The 21,155-nt window shown below is 49.1% G+C and overlaps 1 non-coding gene across 1 annotated transcript; it reads right to left on the reverse strand.

The window, feature by feature from the left end:
• Nucleotides 1-1,247: 1,247 nt before the first annotated feature.
• On the reverse strand, nucleotides 1,248-1,361 carry LOC139274418 (U5 spliceosomal RNA). The gene has a single exon (XR_011595476.1). It is a non-coding gene; the product is annotated as a U5 spliceosomal RNA (small nuclear RNA).
• Between the last annotated feature and the right edge of the window lie 19,794 nt (nucleotides 1,362-21,155).

Here is a 21,155-nt window from a genome sequence, read left to right on the forward strand (position 1 = left end):
TGCCCCGTCCGCTCCGAACCATATTCCCAACACCTTCAGGTAATCTGGCTTAACGGTGAAGGGGATAAAGGATCGCTCGGTTGCCAAAGAACATGGCCTCGCTTTTGCTGCGATTGACCTTTGCTCCCGAGGCCAGTTCAAACTGGTCGCAGATTGTGAGCAATCTGCGGACCGACTGCGGATCCGAGCAAAAGATGGCCACATCATCCACATACAGAGAGGTCTTGACCTGAGCGCCTCCGCTGCCTGGGATCGTCACCCGTCTAATGCCCGCATCCTTCCTGATGGACCCGGCAAAGGGCTCGATACAACACACAAACAAGACAGACGAGAGAGGACAGCCTTGCCTGACTCCAGATCTGATCAGAAAGCTTTCAGTTTCCCACCCGTTGATTAGAACTGTGCTACAGTTATACAGGGTATTGGTGAGACCACACCTGGAATACTGCGTGCAGTTTTGGTTTCCATATTTCCGAAAGGATATGCTTGCTTTGGAGGCAGTTCAGAGAAGGTTCACTAGGCTGATTCCAGAGATCAGGGGGTTGACTTATGAGGAATTCAGATGAATGAGAGGTAATAGTATCGAAACGTATAAAATTATGAGGGGGCTTGACAAGGTGGATGCAGAGAGGATGTTTCCACTGATGGGGGAGATTAGAACTAGAGGGCATAATCTCAGAAGGGATTATCTCAGAAGGGGCCGCCCATTTAAACAGAGTTGAGAAGGAATTTCTTCTATCAGAGGCTTATAAATCTGGAATTTGCTGCCTCGGAGAGCTGTTGATTTTTGGACATTGAATAAATTTAAGACAGAAATAGACAGTTTCTTGAGTGATAAGGGGTTATGGGGAGCGGGCGGGGAAGTGGAGCTGAGTCCATGATCAGATCAGTCATGATCTTATTGAATGGCGGAGCAGGCTGAAGAGTCATACTCCTATTTCTTATGTTTAGCTCTGTCAAGCCCGTGTGGTGGCTAGTGTGCAAAGACCACCACACGTGAAAACAATCCACGCACAGGCATCCTCCCACGCTCCAAGATTTAGTTCGGGATCTGGAGTTTTAAAATTCTTCTGAAAGCTGGCGACCCCCAGGTGGGCAAGTTAACTCCCACAAACAAATGCTTTAGTACGACATTCACAACTACAACAAGTACAACCAATACCCAAATCACCAGTAGTTATTACAACCTGTATAAAACCACACCTACTACATAACGCAAAGATCAGTCTGTTTTTGAACAATAAGACAGCCCCACTAAAGCAGGGCCTCGAAAAATTAATTAAAACTCTGAATGTTACTCTCCACGGAAATCTTTAGTAAAAGGCGAAAGATTTATGCGATCTGAAGAGAAACCAGAGTATACTAATTATTCACGCGCAGCTCCTCGCCCCCAAGCGACGGCTTGCCTCTTTAACGTTGTGCTGAGCCGCTAGAACTAACTTCTAGAAAAGATATATTACCACAAATCAATACAGCGCGAGGGAAAGTAACTGAAAACTTCAGTGTCCGTGAAAATCAGTTAAACCTGAAGTTTATTTTAGTCTCTTGCTAAGTATTATGAAGAACATTGTGGGTATGTAAATGAGCTTGAGCTTTGTGTGGGCTGGGTTTACAGTGACGTGTCTAATTCTTCGGTACAACTTTACTTCGGGTTTTTATTCTCTCTCGGTGTGTTTGAAGCTTAAGGTAAACATTTTGGATCAGTGCGGTTTCTGCTAGTGAGCAAACGTGTTTTAGTTCATACAGGAAGCCATTAACACAATGAGAGCAGACACAGCTCAGAGCCGTGCACTGTCCACGTCTAGTATCTATTCCACTGATTTCAATGATATAAACCAGACTTGTTGATGTATTAGTCTGAATTTTTTTAAATTTCAAATTATACTTTATTCATATAAAAATTTGTACAGTACATTCAAAAGCAGTTCAGTACATTTAGCTGCGGTCAGCAATCCCACACACTACATTTGGCTGCTGACGGCAGTTCCGTTGGATACATTTTCTTGCTTTTCATTTCAAGTACAATTCGGTACAATCCGGGATACATTGTAGTACATTCGCCAAATTACATTACATGTGTCACTATACAGTCCACGGAATGGGTGACAGTACATTTACATTTTTTTTTCTTTTCAACGTGCATTACGAAACAGACCTTGCATTGTACATAGCACGACATAGGTGTTTACAGATCATGGTGCTCCATGTACACAAAAAAGAATTACAAGTACGGCCCGAGGGGAGTTTTGTACTGATTCCTGCCCCTCGGTTTACCGTGGCAGAAGGGCTTTAAACTGTGGCCCTTCCCCACCGTGCCTTTGCGGCGGCTGCACCAATTTTAAGTGCGTCCCTTAGCACTTAATCCTGGATCATGGATTGCGCCAGTCTGCAACACGCAGACGTGGACATCTCCTTGCTCTGGAAGACCAGCAAGTTTCGGCTAGACCAAAGAGCGTCTTTGACCGAGTTGATGGCCCTCCAACAGCAGGTAATGTCTGTCTCAGTGTGTGTCCCTGGGAACAGCAAGTAGAGCACAGAGTCTAGTGTTACGGAGCTGCTCGGGATGAACCTCGACAGCAACCATTGCATCTCTTTCCAAACCTGCCTTGCGAAGGCGCAATCCTGAAGGAGATGCGTGACAGTCTCGTCCGCCCCGCAGCCAACTCGGGGGCACCGTGCCATGTTGCTGAGACGTCGGCTGTGCATGAACGCTCTGATGTGTAAGGCCCTCCTCACCGCCAACCAAGCTACGTCTTGGCGCTTGTGTGAAAGCTCTGGCGATGAGACGTTCTGCCAAACGAGTTTAACAGTCAAAAAATTCCAGAAGATTCGTCAAGCATGATTTCTCTTTTATAAATCCATTCTGACTTGGACCGATCCTGTCACTGCTTTCCAAATGCGCTGCTATTTCATCCTTAATGATTGATTCCAACATTTTCCCCACTGCTGATGTCAGGCTAACCAGTCTATAATTACTCGTTTTCTCTCTCTCTCCTTTTTAAAAAAGTGGTGTTATATTAGCTACCCTCCAGGTCCATAGGAACTGATCCAGAGTTGATAGACTGTTGGAAAATGTTCAACTATCAGGCACCGGGATTTATCGGCCTTCAATCCCATCAATTTCCCTAACACAATTTCCCGCCTAATAAGGATATCATTACGTTTCTCCTTCTCGCTAGACCCACTGTCCCCTAGTACATTCGGAAGGTTATTTGTGTCTTCCCTCGTGAAGACAGAACCGAAGTATTTGTTAAATTGGTCTGCCATTTCTTTGTTCCCAATTATAAATTCACCTGAATCTGACTGCAAGGGACCTACGTTTGTCTTCACTAATCTTTTTCTCTTCACATATTTACGAAAGCTTTTAAAGTCAGTTTTTATGTTCCCTGAAAGCTTCCTCTCGTACTCTATTTTCCCCCTCTTAATTAAACCCTTAGTCCTCCTCTGATGAATTCTAAATTTCTCCCAGTCCTCAGGTTTGTTGCTTTTTCTAGCCAATTTATATGCCTCTTCCTTGGTTTTAGCACTATCCTTAATTTCCCTTGTTAGCCACAGTTGAGCCACCTTCCCCATTTTATTTTTTACTTCAGACAGGGATGTACAAGAGCTGAAGTTCATCCATGTGATCTTTAAATGTTTGCCATTGCTTATTCACCATCAACCCTTTAAATATCCTTTGCCAATCTATTCTAGCCAATTCACGCCTCATACCGTCTAAGTTACCTTTCCTTCTGCTGTGTATCTGTAAAGCATGCACTCCCATGTTCCACCGCCAGGGAGCTCATCCCCTGAAGTCCCAAGGGATCCAGCATCCCTTGGGAGCACTGTAAATAAGCTGGCCCCTCAGACCTGTTCCTCACTCTGGAGTGTCTTATTAAAGACTGAGGTCACTGTTACTTTAACCTCCCTCTGTGCAGTCTCATCTGTGTTAGGAACACAATAACTGGTGGCGAGAATACGAATCCAACGCAAAGATGCAGCAAACAGTGGTCATCCTGGAGAAGGTCTCGGAGGGTGAGGACTGGGAAGCCTTTGTCGAATGGCTAGACCAGTACTTTGTAGCCATGGAGCTGGACGGAGAAGGAAGCGTTGAAAAAAGGAGAGCGATTCTCCTCACACTCTGCAGGGCACCGACCTACAGCCTCTTGAAGAATCTTCTGGCTCCCGTGAAACCCACAGATAAGTCATATGAGCTGTGTACACTGGTTCGGGAGCATCTTAACCCGAGGGAGAGCGTGCAGATGGCAAGGTATCAGTTCTACACGTGCCAGCCATCTGAAGGTCAGGAAGTGGCGAGCTATGTTGCCGAGCTAAGGCGACTTGCAGGACAATGTGAGCAAATGCTCAGAGACTTATTTGTACTGGGCATTGGCCACGAGACTATCCTATGAAAACTTTTGACTGTAGAGACACCGACCCTCAGTAAGGCCATTTCGATAGCACAGGCATTTATGTCCACAAGTGATAACAGCAAACAAATCTCTCAGCACACAAGTGTGAGCAATGTTCATAAATTAACTGGAACTGTGTTTGCGAGCAGAAATGTGCAGGGCAGAACCCACGAGTCTGCAACTGCCAGCAGGCTTCAGGTGGCCCAGATGACTCAGAGTCCCCAACAAAGGATGAATGCAAGGCAATTCACACCTTGTTGGCGTTGTGGAGGCTTGCATTCAGCCTATTCATGAAGCTTCAAAGGGTATGTTTGCAAGAGCTGTGGAACAATGGGGCACCTCCAACGAGCTTGCAAACGAGCTGCAAACTCTGCAAAACCTGCTAACCACCTCGTGGCAGAGGAAGATCAGTCCATGGCGTATCAAAGCAATTTCGAGCCTCAGAGAGAGGAGGCAGATGCTGAAGTACACGGGGTGCACATATTTTCGACAAAATGTCTACCTATAATGCTAAACGTAAAATTGAATGGCTTACCTGTAGCCATGGAATTGGACACTGGTGCAAGCCAATCAATCATGAGTAAAAAGATGTTTGAGAGACTGTGGTGCAACGAGGCATTCAGACCATCCCTGAGCCCCATCCATACAAAACTGAGAACGTACAGCAAAGAGCTTATCACCTGTCCTGGGCAGCGCCATGGTCAAGGTCACCTACGAGGGCACAGTGCATGAACTGCCACTCTGGATTGTCCCGGGCGATGGCCACACACTGCTTGGAAGGAGCTGGCGGGGCAAAATCCGCTGGAACTGGGATGACATCCGAATGCTATCACATGTTGATGAGACGTAATGTACCCAGGTTCTTAACAAATTTCCTTCCCTTTTTGAGCCAGGCATTGGAAACGTTTCTGGGGCGAAGGTGCGGATCCACTTGGTCCCAGTGGAACGACCCATTCACCACAAGGCGCGATGAGGGAGAGAGTGGAAATTGAGCTGGACAGGCTGCAATGCGAGGGACTCATCTCCCCTGTGGAATTCAGTGAGTGGGCCAGCCTGGTTGTTCCAGTACTCAAAAGTGATGGCACAGTCAGGATTTGTGACGATTATAAAGTAACTATTAATCGTTTCTTGCTACAGAACCAATACCCACTACCTAAGGCAGATGACCTATTTGTGACGCTGGCAGGAGGCAAGACATTCACCAAGCTCGACCTGACTTCAGCCTACATGATGCAGGAGCTGGAGGAGTCTTTGAAGAGCCTCACCTGCATCAACACGCACAAGGGACTATTCATCTACAACAGATGCCCGTTTGGAATTCGGTCAGCTGCAGCGATCTTCCCAAGAAACATGGAAAGCCTACTCAAGTCGGTACCACACATGGTGGTCTTTCAGGAAGACGTATTGGTCACAGGTCGGGACACCGCCAAGCACCTACAAAACCTGGAGGAGTTCCTCCAGCGACTGGATCACATAGGGCTGCGGCTGAAGAGGTTGAAATGCATCTTCATGGCAACAGAAGTGGAGTTTTTGGGGAGAAAGATCACGGCGGATGGCATTCGGCCCACAGATGCCAAGACACAGGCTATCAGGAATGCACCCAGGCCACAGAACATCACGGAGCTGCGGTCGTTCCTGGGACTCCTCAACTATTTTGGTAACTTCCTACCGGGGTTAAGCACCCTTGTAGAGCCCCTACATGTGTTATTGCGCAAAGGTGAGAACTGGGTATGGGGGAAAAAAACCAAGTAATTGCTTTTGAGAAAGCCAGAAACATTTTATGCTCCAACAAGATGCTTGTATTGTATAACCCGTGTAAAAGACTTGTGCTAGCCATGAACTCATTGAATGGCGGTGCAGGCTAGAAGGGCTGAATGGTCTGCTCCTGCACCTATTTTCTATATTTCTATGTTTCTATGTGACGCATCGTCGTATGGAGTCGGGTGTGTATTACAACAAGCTTACATTGCGGGGAAGTTGTAAGCTGTCGCCTATGCTTCCAGGAGCTTGTCTATGGCTGAGAGGGCCTACAGCATGATTGAGAAAGAGGCATTAGTGTGTGTGTTCAGGGTAAAGAAAATGCATCAGTACCTGTTTTGCCTCAAATTTGAGCTGGAAACCGATCACAAGCCCCTCACATCCCTGTTCTCTGAAAACTGGGGGATAAATACTCATGCCTCAGCCCACATACAAAGGTGGGCACTCGCACTATCAGCGTATAACTATACCATCCGCCACAGGCCAAGCACCGAGAACTGCGCGGATGCTATCAGTTGGCTACCATTGCCCACCACGGGGGTAGAAATGGCGCAGCCTGCAAACTTGTTGATGGTGGCGCAGCCCACAGACTTGTTGATGGTCATGGAAGTGTTTGAAAATGATAAATCACCTGTCACGGCCGCCAGATTAGGACTTGGACCAGCCAAGATCCTCTGCTGTCCCGAGTAAAAAACTGTTTACTGCATGGGAGCTGGGCCAGCATCCTCGGTGAAATGCAAGAGGCAATCAAGCCATTCCAGCGGTGAAAGGATGAGCTGTCCATTCAGGCAGACTGCCTGTTGTAGGGTAACTGAATAGTGCTGCCAAAAAAGGGCAGGGAGATGTTAATCTCGGATCTTCACAGCACACACCCGGGTATAGTAATGATGAAAGCGATAGCCAGGTCCCACGTGTGGTGGCCTGGTATCGACTCTGACTTAGAGTCCTGTGTATGACAATGCAGCATATGTGCTCAGTTGAGCAACGTGCCCAGAGAGGCACCACTAAGTTTGTGGTCCTGGCCCTCCAGACCATGGTCGAGGATCCATGTCGACTATGCAGGCCCGTTTCTCGGTAAAATGTTCCTGGTGGTGGTGGATGCTTTTTCAAAATAGATTGAATGTGAAATAATGTTGGGAAGCAACACCACCACCATCATTGAAAGACTAAGGGTCATGTTTGCCACCCACGGCCTGCCTGACATACTGGTCAGTGACAACGGGCCATGTTTTACCAGTGCTGAATTTAAAGAATTCATGACCCGCAATGGGATCAAACATGTCACCTCGGCTCCGTTTAAACCAGCCTCCAATGGGCAGGCAGAGCGGGCAGTACAAACAATCAAACGGAGCCTTAAACGAGTAACAGAAGGCTCACTCCAAACCCGCCTGTACCGAGTACTACTCAGCTACCGCACGAGACCGCACTCACTCACAGGGGTGCCTCCGGCTGAGCTACTCATGAAAAGGACACTTAAAATCAGACTCTCGCTGGTTTACCTCAACCTGCAGGCGGCAGCAACAAAATGTAAACGATGGTCGTGCCACTGTGTCACGGGAAATTGATCTGAATGACCCTGTGTATGTGCTAAACTATGGACATGGTCCCAAGTGGATTGCGGGCATGGTGATAGCTAATGAAGGGAGTAGGGTGTTTGTGGTCAAACTAGACAATGGACAAATTTGCAGAAAGCACCTGGACCAAACGTGGCTGCAGTTCACAGACTGCCCTGAACAACCCACAGCAGACATCACCTTTTTCGAGCCCACAACACACACTCAACAGATCAATGACACCACGCCGGACCAGGAAAGCGAACCCATCACGCCCAACAGCCCAGCAAGGCCAGGCTCACCTCGCAGCCCTGCAGTGCAAACAACATGCCAGCCCAGCGAGGGCACAGCCAACACACCAGAACAGACATTTATACTGAGGCGGTCCACTAGGGAAAGAAAGGCTAAGCATGGGCAAGGAAACCTCCGACTGATTACCACCTACCGCTCTCCCTCAGCTGGTGAATCAGTACCCCACTATATTGAACACCACTTGAAAGAAGCACTGAGAGTAGCAAGGATTGATTGAGTCCTGAAGGACATAGCTGCCAGATTGGGCCTGCGACACAATCATCACAGCCCCAGGAGATAGCTGCAGGGGTTTCTCAGGGCAGTGCCCTAGGCCCAATCATCTTGAGCTGCTTCATCAATGACCTTCCCTATGACCATCATAAGATCAGAAGTGGGAATGCTTGCTGATGACTGCACAGTGTTCAATGCCATTCGCAACTATTCCGATAATGAAGCAGTCCATACCCACATGCAGCAAGATCTGGATGAGATTCAGGCTTGGGCTGATAAGTGGCAAGTAACATTCACGCCACACAAGTGCTATCTCCAACAAGCCAGAGTCTAACCATCATCCCAAGACATTCGATGGCATTACCATCGCCGAATCCCCCACCATTAGCATCCTAGGAGTCCATTGACCAGAAATTTAAATGGACCAGCCAAAAAAATAATGTGGGCAACAAGAGCCGGTCAGAGGCTGGGCATTCTGCGGCAAGTGTCTCACCTCCTGACTTCCCAAAGCCTTTACACCATCTACAAGGCACAAGTCAGGAGTGTGATGGAATGCTCTCCACTTGCCTGGATGAGTGCAACTGCAACAACACTCAAGAAGCTCGACACTATCCAGGGCAAAGCAGCCTGCTTGATTGGCATCCCATCCACCACCTTAAACATTCACTCCCTCCATCACCGACATACTGTGGCTGTCATGTGTACCATCTACAAGATGCACTGAAGCAATTCACCAAGGCTTCTTTGGCAGCACCTCCCAAACCCACAACCTCTACCACCTAGAAGGACAAGGTCAGTAGGCGATTGGGAACACCATTACCTCCAAGTACCCCTCCAAGTAACACACCATCCTTATTGGAAATATATCGCCGTTCCTTCATCGGCGCTGGGTCAAAATCATGTAACTCCCTCCCTAACAGTACTATGGGAGTTCCTTCACTACCTGCAATGGCACCAGCGACCTGAAAGACTTGCACGGGATTTGGACCAGCAAGCGCCAAATCCAGGTCACCATGAAAGTGGATGCCTGCAAAACCATCCTGCACCCACCCCCTCCAGCTTTGCCATCGGAGGAAGTCGGGGCTACATGGTGTACGCTGGCCAACCCAACGTGTGCTGGACCTGCGGGAAGGCAGGCCATGTGGCGGAAAGCTGCAAAACTGTCATCTGCCGAAACTGCAAGAACGAAGGCCACCAGACAAAGGACTGTAAGGATACCAAGTGCTGCAACCTCTGTGGTCTGGCTGGGCACCTTTACAAAAACTGCCCCAAACACAACTTCAGCTATGCGCAGGCAGCAAAGAACATTGCACGAGAGGAGGAGGAAGCTGAGGAACACAACGCTCCAGAGGAGACCGACACCCTCCCCCGACCAGCGCCCTGGGCAAAGAAGCAACCGCCCTCGTGGACTCGGAACAAGTCAGGGAGGAAGAGAAGCCTGCTACGGCGAGCTGCAAAACACCAGCACCCAGCAGTGAAGCTCTCCCCCAGCGCACCGAGTCCAGGAACGAGGAGACAGCAGATGATGAAGCGGGATGGGAGACCATCAAGAAAAAGGCCCGCTAGCATAAGGAGAACAGGCAAGCAAGGGCCCCTGCGGAAACGAAAGGGAAGAGGCGGCTAACGTCCACAACAGACAGCAGTGACGGCAGCTCGTCTGATGATGAAAGGCGAGACAAAGCCCCTCACTACCGCCACCAGAACAAGAGGCAATACGCCAACCCACAGCCACAGGCGACCGGGAGCAGTGAAGTGACCAGCACAGCCCCGCTCCGGAAACCCGGGCGCAGCGAAGCACCCAGCTCACATGAGCTCCGGAACACCGGGAGCAAAGAAGCGACCAATGCAGACCAGCTCCGGGATAACGGGAGCAGTGAAGTGCCCAGCACACCCCACCTCCGGAATACCGGGAGCGACACAGCAATCGAAGCACACCAGCTCGAGAGCGCTGCGACTGATGAAAAGAGGGAACCACCAACACCAGGCGAGGACAGTGCAGAGGACATATCGGACTTTCTGACAACACTGCACCAGTTCCCCGGTCGAAACACTCCCACGGCAGAGGACGACAGGGGACTGGTGCAGAGGACTAGCAGAGTGAACAAGGGAGACCCAGTGGATGTGGTGTATTTGGACTTTCAAAAGGCTTTTGACAAGGTCCCGCACAAGAGATTGGTGTGAAAAATCAAAGCGCATGGTATTGGGGTTAATGACTGACGTGGATAGAGAACTGGTTGACAGAAGGAAGCAGAGAGTTGGGATAAACGGGTCCTTTTCAGAATGGCAGGCAGTGACTAGTGGAGTGCCGCAGGGCTCAGTGCTGGGATCCCAGCTCTTTACAATATACATCAATGATTTAGATGAAGGAATTGAGTGTAATATCTCCAAGTTTGCAGATGACACTAAACTGGGTGGCGGTGTGAGCTGTGAGGAGGACACTAAGAGGCTTCAGGGTGACTTAGACAGGTTAGGTGAGTGGGAAAATGCATGGCAGATGCAGTATAATGTGGATAAATGTGAGGTTATCCATTTTGGGGGCAAAATCATGAAGGCAGAATATTATCTGAATGGCAGCAGATTAGGAAAAGGGGAGGTGCAACGAGACGTGGGTGTCATGGTACATCAGTCATTGAAAGTTGGCATGCAGGTACAGCAGGCGTTGAAGGCGGCAAATTGTACGTTTGCCTTCATAGCTAGGGGATTTGAGTAGAGTAGCAGGGAGATCTTACTGCAGTTGTACAGGGCCTTAGTGAGGCCTCACCTGGAATATTGTGTTCAGTTTTGGTCTCCTAATCTGAGGAAGGACGTTCTTGCTATTGAGGGAGTGCAGCGAAGGGTCACCAGACTGATTCCAGGGATGGCTGGACTGTCATATGAGGAGAGACTGGATCAACTGGGCCTTTATTCACTGGAGTTTAGAAGGATGAGAGGGGATCTCATAGAAACATATAAAATTCTGACTGGATTGGACAGGTTAGATGTGAGAAGAATGTTCCCGAAGTTGGGAAGTCCAGAACCAGGAGACATAGTCTTAGGATAAGGGGTAGGCCATTTAGGACTGAGATGAGGAGAAACTTCTTCACTCAGAGAGTTGTTAACCTGTGGAATTCCATGCCACAGAGAGTTGTTGTTGCCAGTTCATTGGATATATTCAAGAGTGAGTTAAATATGGCCCTTACAGCTAAGGGGATCAAGGGGTATGGAGAGAAAGCAGGAAAGTGGTACTGAGGGAGTGATCAGCCATGATCTTATTCAATAGCACTTCAGGCTCGAAGGGTCAAATGGCCTACTCCTGCATCTATTTTCTATATTTCTATGCTTCTATGTTTCCAAGGGATCCAATTAGAAAACTGGTGTTGGAAATAGATGTGACCTAATTTGATCCCATGTCAGGCATTTTCAGGCAGACTCCAGAGCTCACAGTGCTAACACTAATTGCTTAAGAAGGGAAAAAGGGATATGCCGAGTAATTACAGGCATGTCAGCCTAGCCTCAGTGGTGGGAAGATTATTGGAAAACTTCTGAAAGACAGGACAAATCTACATTTGGAAAGACAAGGATTAATTAGGGACAGCCAGCACGGATTTGTTAAGGGAAGATCGTGTTTGACTAATCTGATTGAATTTTTTGAGGAGGTAACCGGGAGGGTCGATGAGGGTAGTGTAGTATATCTGGACTTTAGCAAAGCTTTTGATAAGGTCCAACATGGTAGACTGGTCAAGAAAATTAACTCCCATGGGATCTCGGGCAAAGTGGCAAGTTGAATCCCAAATTGGCTCAGAGGTAGGAAGCAAAGGATAATGGTTGATGGATGTTTTTGTGACTGGAAGGATGTTTCCAGTGGGGTTCCACAGGGCTCAGTACTGGGTCCCTTGCTTTTTGTGGTATACATCAATGATCTAGATTTGAATATAGTGAGTATGATTAAGAAGTTTGCAGACAACACTAAAATTGGCTGTGTGATTGATAATGAAGAGGAAAGTCATCGACTGCAGGAGGATATCAATCTACTGGTCAGGTGGGCAGAGCAGTGACAAATGGAATTAATTCAGAGAAGTATAAGATAATATACTTTGGGAGGGTTAATAATAAAAGGGTATACACATTAAGTGGCAGGCCACTTAAAAGTGTAGATGAACAAAGGGACCTTGGACTGCATATCTATACATCCCTGAAAGTAGCCGGCCAGGTGGATAAGGTGGTTAAGAAGGCATACAGAATGGTTGCCTTTATTGGCCGAGGCTTAGAAAACAAGAGCAGGGAGGTCATGCATAAATTGTATAATATGCTGGTTTGGCTACAGCTGGAGTACTGCGTGCAGTTCTGATCGCCATATTATAGGAAGGACGTGATTGCACTAGAGAGGGCGCAGAGGAGATTTACTAGGATGCTGCCTGGAATGGAGAATACATGGAGGGATTGGATAGGCTGGGTGGCCAAACTGGCGGCACAAAAGATTGAAGGCTTTGGCCAAAACGCAAGTGTTATATATGTATACTTGCATTTACTCTGTACAGCCACAAGACAGCTCAACCCCTGGAGTTCCAAGGGATCCCATAATCCCTTAGGAGCACAGATATTTAAAGAGGCTTCACTGGTTCGAGAGGCACTCTGGAGACCTGCAATAAAAGACTACGGTCATACGTTGCTTTGAGCTCACAGTGTTCAGTCTGACTCTTTCTCCATACACAACAACTGGCGACAAAGTACAGATAGCGAAGCCAAAGATGCATGAACAGTAGGCATCCTGGAGAAATTTTTAAAGGGAGATGATTGGGAAACCTTTGTGGTGTGACTCGACCAATACTTCGTGGCCAACGAGCTAGATGCGGAAGAGAGTGCTGCCAAACATAGAGCGATCCTCCTCACCGTCTGTGGGGCACCAACATATGGCTTCATGAAGAATCTGCTCACTCCAGTGAAACCCACGGAGAAATTGTATGACGATTTGTGCACAGTGGTCCGAGAGCATTTGAACCCGAAGGAAAGTGTTCTGATGGCGAGGTACCAGTTCTACACCTACAAAAGGTTGAAGGCCAGGAAGTGGCGAGTTACGTCACCGAGCTAAGACGCCTTGCAGGACATTGCAAATTTGAAGGACGCTTGGAGCACATGCTCAGAGACTTTTTCCTACTTGACATTGGCCACGAAACCACACTTCACAAACTTTTGACTGTAGAGACCCCAACCTTGAGTAAGCCCATAGCGATAGCCGAAAGTGATGTTTTCGAATCGTAACGTACATGGTAGATCGCACATACCTTCAGCTACACGTCTGCAGATGTCTCCGAGTGCACGATCAAGGGTGACGAATGCAAGTCTATTAACACCTTGTTGGTGTTGCGGGGGTGATCATCATTTCCATTCATGCCGATTCAAAGGATACGTTTGCAAGGGCTGTGGAACAATGGGACACCTCCAACGAGTGTACAGACGAGCTGCTAAGCCTGTTAAACCTGCAAATCACCACGTTGCAGAGAAGGACAGATCCACGGAGGATCACGACAACCCAGAGCCTCAGATAGAGGAGGCAGAGGTACATGGGGTGCACACATTCACCACGTGTTGTTCCCCGATAAAGCTGAATGTTGAACTAAATGGACTCCCGGTATCAATGGAGCTGAACACGGGAGCAAGCCAATCCATCATGGGCAAAAAGACTTTCGAAACATTGTGGTGCAACAAGGCCTCAAGGCCAGTCTTAACTCCAGTTCGCACGAGACTAAGAACTTACACTAAATAACTAATCCCTGTAATCGCCAGTGCTACCGTAAAGGTCTCCTGCGATGGAGCGGTGCACAAACTACCACTCTGGATGTTACCGGGCGATGGTCCCACGCTGCTCGGCAGGAGCTGACTGGGAAAGATACGCTGGAACTGGGATGACGTCCAAGCGCTATCGCCCGTTGATGATACTTCGTGTGCCCAGGTCTTAAACAAATTTCCTTCACTGTTCGAACCAGGCATCGGGAAATTCCAAGGGGCAAAATTGCAGATCCACCTAATTCCGAGGGTGTAACCTATCCATCACAAAGCGAGAGCAGTACCGTACATGATGAGAGAAAGGGTAGAGATTGAGCTAGACCGGCTTCAACGAGAGAGCATTATTTCAGTGATTGAGTTCAGCGAGTGGGCCAGTCCTATCGTCCCAGTCCTCAAGAGAGATGGCGCCATCAGAATCTGTGGCGATTACAAAGTAACTATCAATCATTTCTTCCTGCAGGACCAATACCCACTACCAAAAGCCGACGACCTCCTTGCAAAGCTGTCAGGAGGAAACACGTTCATGAAGCTGGATCTGACTTCAGCCTACATGACACAGGAACTGGAGGAATCATTGAAGGCCCTCACCTGCAACAACACACACAAAGGTATTTTTGTTCATAACAGGTGCCCGTTTGGAATCCGATCAGTGGCGGTGATATTCCAGAGAAACATGGAAAGTTTACTGGTCAGTCCCGCACACCGTGGTTTTCCAGGTCGACATCTTGGTCACAGGTCAGAACACAGTCGAGCATCTGCAGAACGTGGAGGAGGTTCTTAGTCGACTCAACCACGTGGGGCTCAGGTTAAAATGTTCGAAGTGCGTTTGCCTAGCGCCTGAAGTGGAGTTCTTGGGAAGGAGGGTTGCGGGTGATGGCATCAGGCCCACCAACGCGAAGACGGAGGCAATCGAGAATGCACCGAGGCCACAGAATGTAACGGAGCTGCGGTCGTTTCTGGGACTCTTGTACTACTTTGGTAACTTCTTACCAGATCTCAGCACACCCCTAGAACCACTGTATGTCTTACTACAAAAAGGGGGCGAATGGGTTCGGGGCAAAAGCCAAGAAAATGCCTTTGTAAAAGCGAGAAAATTGTTATGCTCAAACAAATTGCTTGTGTTGTATGATCCATGTAAGCATGTGATGTGTCATCATATGGCGTCGGGAGTGTATTGCAACAAGCTAATGATTTGCTTTTGCATCCAGGAGTCTGTCTAAGGCTGAGAGAGCCTACAGCATGATTGAAAAAGAAGCATTAGCATGTGTCTATGGGTAAAGAAAATGCATCAATACCTGTTTGGGCTAAAATTCGAATTGGAAACTGACGATAAGCCACTTATATCCCTGTTTTCCGAGAGTAAAGGGATAAATACCACGCATCGGCCCACATCCAGAGATGGGCACTCACATTGTCTGCATACAATTATGCCATCCGCCACAGGCCAAGCACAGAAAACTGCGCCGATGCTCTCAGTCGGCTGCCATTGCCCACCACGTCGGTGGAAATGGCGCAGCCTGCAGATCTAGCCCTGGTTATGGAAGCATTTGAGAGTGAGCAATCATCTGTCACCGCCCAGCAGATCAAAACCTGGACAAGCCAGGACCCCTTATTATCCCACGGAGCTGGTCCAGTGTCCCAGTGGAAATGCAGGAAGAGATAAAGCCGTTCCGTGGTGCAAAGATGAAATGTCTATACAGGCAGACTGCCTTCTGTGGGGCAATCGAGTAATGGTCCCCAAGAAGGGCAGAGACACCTTTCAGGAACTTCCAATGACCTCCATAGTACCCACTCAGGTATCATGATGATGAAAGCGACAGCCAGATACCACGTGTGGTGGCCCGGTATCGATGCGGACTTAGAGTCCTGCCTTCACAGATGTAATACATGCTCGCAGTTAAGCAATGTACCCCGGGAGCCGCCACTAAGTTTATGGTCTTGGCCCTCCAAACCATGGTCTAGGGTACACGTTGACTATGCAGGCCCGTTCTTCGGTAAAATGTTCCTTGTGGTTGTAGACGCGTACTCCAAGTGGATTGAATGTGAGATAATGTTGGCTAGCACGTCCGCTGCCACTACTGAAAGCCTGCGGGCCATGTTTGCCACACACGGCTTACCCAATGTCCTGGTGAGTGACAACGGACCATGTTTTACCAGTACTGAGTTCAAAGAATTCATGACCCGTAACGGGATCAAACATGTCCCATCTGCCCCGTTTAAACCAGCGTCCAATGGTCAGGCAGAGAGAGCAGTGCAAACCATCAAGCAAGGCTTGAAGAGGGTAACTGAAGGCTCACTGCAGACTCGCCTATCCCGAGTCCTGCTCAGCTACCGCACAAGACCCCACTCACTCACTGGGATCCCACCTGCTGAACTGCTCATGAAAATAGCACTTACGACAAGGCTCTCGTTAGTTCACCCTGATCTACATGAACAGGTAGAGAGCAGGAGGCTTCAACAAAGCACATACTATGATAGCGCAAATGTGTCACGCGAGATTGAAATCAATGATCCTGTATTTGTTTTAAATTATGGTCAAGGTCCCAAGTGGCTTCCCGGCACTGTCGTGGCCAAAGAGAGGAGTAGGGTGTTTCTGGTCAAACTTTCAAATAGACTCATTCACCGGAAACACTTGGACCAAATCAAACTCAGATTCACGGACTATCCTGAGCAACCCACCTTGGACCCTACCTTCTTTGATCCCCCAACCTACACACCAGTGGCAACCGGCACCACAGTTGACCATGAAGCAGAACCCATCATTCACAGCAACCCTGCAGGGCCCAACAAATGATTCAACAACACCAGCTTTCACACCGAGACGATGAACCAGGGCAAGAAGGGCCCCAGATCGATTCACATTATAAACAGTTACACTATTGACTTTTGGGAGGGGGGGGGGCTGTTGTTATAAAAGTATACTTGCATTTACTCTGTACAGCCACAAGACAGCTCAGCTCCTGGAGTCCCAAGGGATCCCATAATCCCTTGGGAGCACAGGCATTTAAAGAGGCTTCACAGGTTGGAGAGGCACTCTGGAGACCTGCAATAAAAGACTACGGTCACACGATACTTTGAGCTGACAGTGTTCAGTCTGACTCTTTCTCCTTACACAACAGCAAGCCGAAAGGACGATGATACACACCGAATGGCGGCCAACCGAGCGGCGAACCAGGGGGTTCGAAATACCATTCAAGTGACTGCTAAGAAAGCGGGAAGAATAACGACAATCGACTGGTCCTTCTTCATCTAGAACATCCTGCTTGAAGCGTGCAGCATGAAGATTGCAGAGATCTTCGCCTTGCATAAATTTCCGAAGAGAGGCTACTTTGATGTAACCTTCAGAAACGTCACCCAATGCCTAAAATTCCTGAAGGCATTGAAGGAGATGGCTGAACCACTGTGGTCAATGGTGACTGCAGAACCACTGTTCCCTTCCATCGCAGAGGAAGCACACAATCACAGTGCATATGTACAACCCTCACATCCCAGTCATTGATGTGCTGACATTCCTCACCAGATAGGCAAAGCGTGGACGTGAATGACTGGTATGGGATTTGGACCAGCAAGCGCCACATCCAGGTCACTTTAAAAACAGACACCAGCGGAACCATCCTGCATCCGCCCCCCCCACCCCAAGTTTCGCCATCGGGGGAAGTCGGGGCTACATGGTGTATGCCGGACAACCCAATGTGTGTCGGACCTGCGGGAAAGCAGGCAACGTGCCTGCAAGATGCAAAGCAGTCATCTGCCGCAAGTGCAAGAAGGAAGGACACCAGACAAAGGACTGCAAAGAAAGCAAGTGCTGTAACCTTTGTGGTCAGGCTGGACATCTGTACAAGGCCTGCCCCAAGCATAATTTCAGCTTTGTGCAGGCGGCAAAGAACATGGTGACATGTGAGGAGAAGCTGAGGAGCGCAACGCCCCAGAGGAGACCTACGCCCCCCACCCCCCACCCTCCACCAAGACACCGTGCGAACAAACGACCACCCTAGTCGACACTGACCGATAGGAGGAAGGGAAGTCTGCTATGGCAAGCCGCCAGACACTAACACCCAGCAGTGAACTCCCCTCCCCGGGACACCGAGTCCATGGACGAGGAGGGAGCAGAAGGGGAACAGGATTGGCAGCTCATCACCAAGAAAAAGAAGAAGGCCCGCAAGCCTAAGGAAAAGCGGCCTCCTGCAGAAATGAAAGGCAAAAGACGACTACCGTCCATGACGGACAGCAGTGGCTGCAGCTCTTCCAATGACGAAGGGTGGTGAGGCAAAAGCCCCCACTACCACCATCAGAAGAAGAGGCAAAACGCCAATGTGACCAGCGCAGCCCAGCTCCGGGACACCGGGAGCAGTGAATTGCCCAGTACACCACAGCTCCGGGAAACCGGGAGCAGTGAAGTGCCCAGCACACCCCAGCTCCGGGACACCGGGAGCAGTGAAGTGCCAAGCACACCCCAGCTCTGGGACCCCGGGAGCAGTGAAGTTCCCAGCACACCCCAGCTCTGGGACCCCGGGAGCAGCGAAGTGACTGATGCACCCCAGCTCCGGATTTCTGGGAGCAGCAAAGTGACCGATGCACCCCAGCTCCGGAATACCGGGAGCGACGATGCAACCAATGCACCCTAGCTCTCGAACATTGTGAGCGACGACACCACAGGGGATGAACAGAAGGAACAACCAACACCAGGCGAGGGCAGCCCAGTTGACATGGAGGACCTCCCGTCGGCGGTGCTGGTGTCTCCTTGTCGAAGAACCCCGAAGCAGAGGACAACCCATATCTCAACCCATGTGCAGTAGAAGATTTTACAGCTAACCTATGTATGTGGGACCAGGCCACAGGGCTAAAGAACTGCGCGTTATAATGTAATGTTTGGACTGTAATCACCAATTTTAAAATGGGTTTAAAGAATGCATCCATTAATGGGCGTAGTGTTAAGTCGGCTACACGATGTGTTTCCACCTTGGGGTACCTCGCCAAGATCAAAGCAGACCTGCTGTTCTTGCAGGAGTGCGGACTGCTGCACTTCAGCAGTTACCAGCAGTGGTCGCACAGACCATCCATCTGGTCAGGAGGCAACGATTGCCGTTCCTCAGGCCTGGGCATTTTACTGCGGGGAGGCCACTTCACCATCACTGAAGTTAAGGAGGTGGTGGGTGGCCGCTTCCTAGTAGCAGATCTACTGTATAAATATGTTCCTCTAAGGCTAATTAACGTGTATGCCTCGCCTCTCAGAAGCGAGCGGCTGGCCCTCATCCAGCAGCTCCCATTGCTGCTGGCGACATCTAGACTGGTCATTCTGGGCGGTGATTTCAATTGCATCATCGATATGGCTGGACGATCCAGCAGAGCCGACAGCAAACTGGACGCCACGTCCAGACTTCTGATGGACACGGTAAAAGATGCCAAGCTGTGCGACGTCTTCAGCAACCCTGCAGATGGAGCACCGTGCAGATATACCTGGTCGAGACCAGACAGATCCGTCCATTCCAGAATAGACTTCCTGTTTGTGTCCCGCACGCTCAAGGTCAGATTCACCGATGTCAAGCCGGTGTTCTTCTCTGACCACTGCCTCCTACTGGCCAAGTTCCACCCACAGCAAGACCAGAAAGTTGGCAGGGGGATATGGAAGCTGAACGTGAAACTGCTGACCCTGGAAAACGTTGAGGAACTCAAGAGGGATTACAAAGGTTGGAGAACCATAAAACCCCTCTGTGATTCCCTGATGCACTGGCGGGAAACAATCAAGATGAACATCAAGAGATTTTTCATCATCAAAGGTGTTCAGGAGGCGAGGGGGAGACAGAGAGAATTGTCCCAACTCCAGAAGAGCATGCAAAACCTGCTCCTACTGCAGTCGATGGGAGTCGATGTCGCGGAGGAACTGCAAGAGGTGAAGGGCCAGCAAGCCTTGCTCTTTGCCTCAGATTCCTCCAAAATCATCTTCCGCTCCAGAGTCTGCTCTGTCGAGCAGGATGAGACGTGTTCGCATTTCTTCTTCCAAAAGGTACACAGAGGGAGCTCTGTGATCAACAACCTAAAGGCAGAAGACGGTTCTGTGACGTCTTCACAGCCTGACATGCTGAGGATCAGCAAATCCTTCTGTGCCGGGCTGTACGATGTCAAGCCCACAGACCGCACGGCCTCCCAGTCTTTCCTGTCGTCTATCTTGGAGGTCTTAGATGACAGCAAGCGGGAGAGTCTGGACCACCTGTTAGCTCTGGATGAGCTGACAAAGGCCGTCCGGTCCTTCGAGATGAGTAAAACTTCCGGAAGCGATGGCTTACTGGTCCAGTTGTATTCGGCTCTGTGGGATTGGATGGGCCCAGACCTGCTGGAAGTATGCTTCTGGCCAGCAGTATGTCAGGCTCGATGAGGAAAGAACATAAGAGGATAAGAACATAACAATTAGGAGCAGGAGTAGGCCATCTAGCCCCTCGAGCCTACTCCGCCATTCAACAAGATCATGGCTGATCTGGCCGTGGACTCAGCTCCACTTAGCCGCCCGCTCCCCATAACCCTTAATTCTCTTATTGGTTAAAAATCTATCTATCTGTGATTTGAAAATATTCAATGAGCTCGCCTCAACTGCCCCCTTGGGCAGAGAATTCCACAGATTCACAACCCTCTGGGAGAAAAAATTCCTTCTCAACTCGGTTTTAAATTGGCTCCCCCGTATTTTGAGGCTGTGCCCCCTAGTGCTAGTCTCTCTGACCAGTGGAAACAACCTCTCTGCCTCTATCTTGTCTATCCCTTTCATTATTTTAAATGTTTCTATAAGATCACCCCTCATCCTTCTGAACTCCAACGAGTAAAGACCCAGTCTACTCAAGGCTTCATCACCCTCATCTACAAGCAGAAGGGGCAGAGGGAGGAAATTAAATTGATGAAGTTGGACCCTACTGGGATCGAGTAAGGAGATTTGTGATGGAATTATGCAAACAATTACAATTACATGATCTGAATGCACACGCCAGGGATCAGCAAGTGATCAAGGACTTGGAAACTGGCACCAAGGAACAAAAGGCTCAGATACCACAGGTTGGGAGCAAGGTAATGGTAAAAATAAACCATAAAAAGCCAGGATTCTCACCAAAATGGATAGGCCCTCACCAGGTAATAATGGTAAGGGACACGTGCGCGTGTGTGGTGATAGGTGGAACCGGACGGT

This window comes from Pristiophorus japonicus, chromosome 9, assembly GCF_044704955.1.
Source record: "Pristiophorus japonicus isolate sPriJap1 chromosome 9, sPriJap1.hap1, whole genome shotgun sequence".
Taxonomy (NCBI): domain Eukaryota; kingdom Metazoa; phylum Chordata; class Chondrichthyes; family Pristiophoridae; genus Pristiophorus; species Pristiophorus japonicus.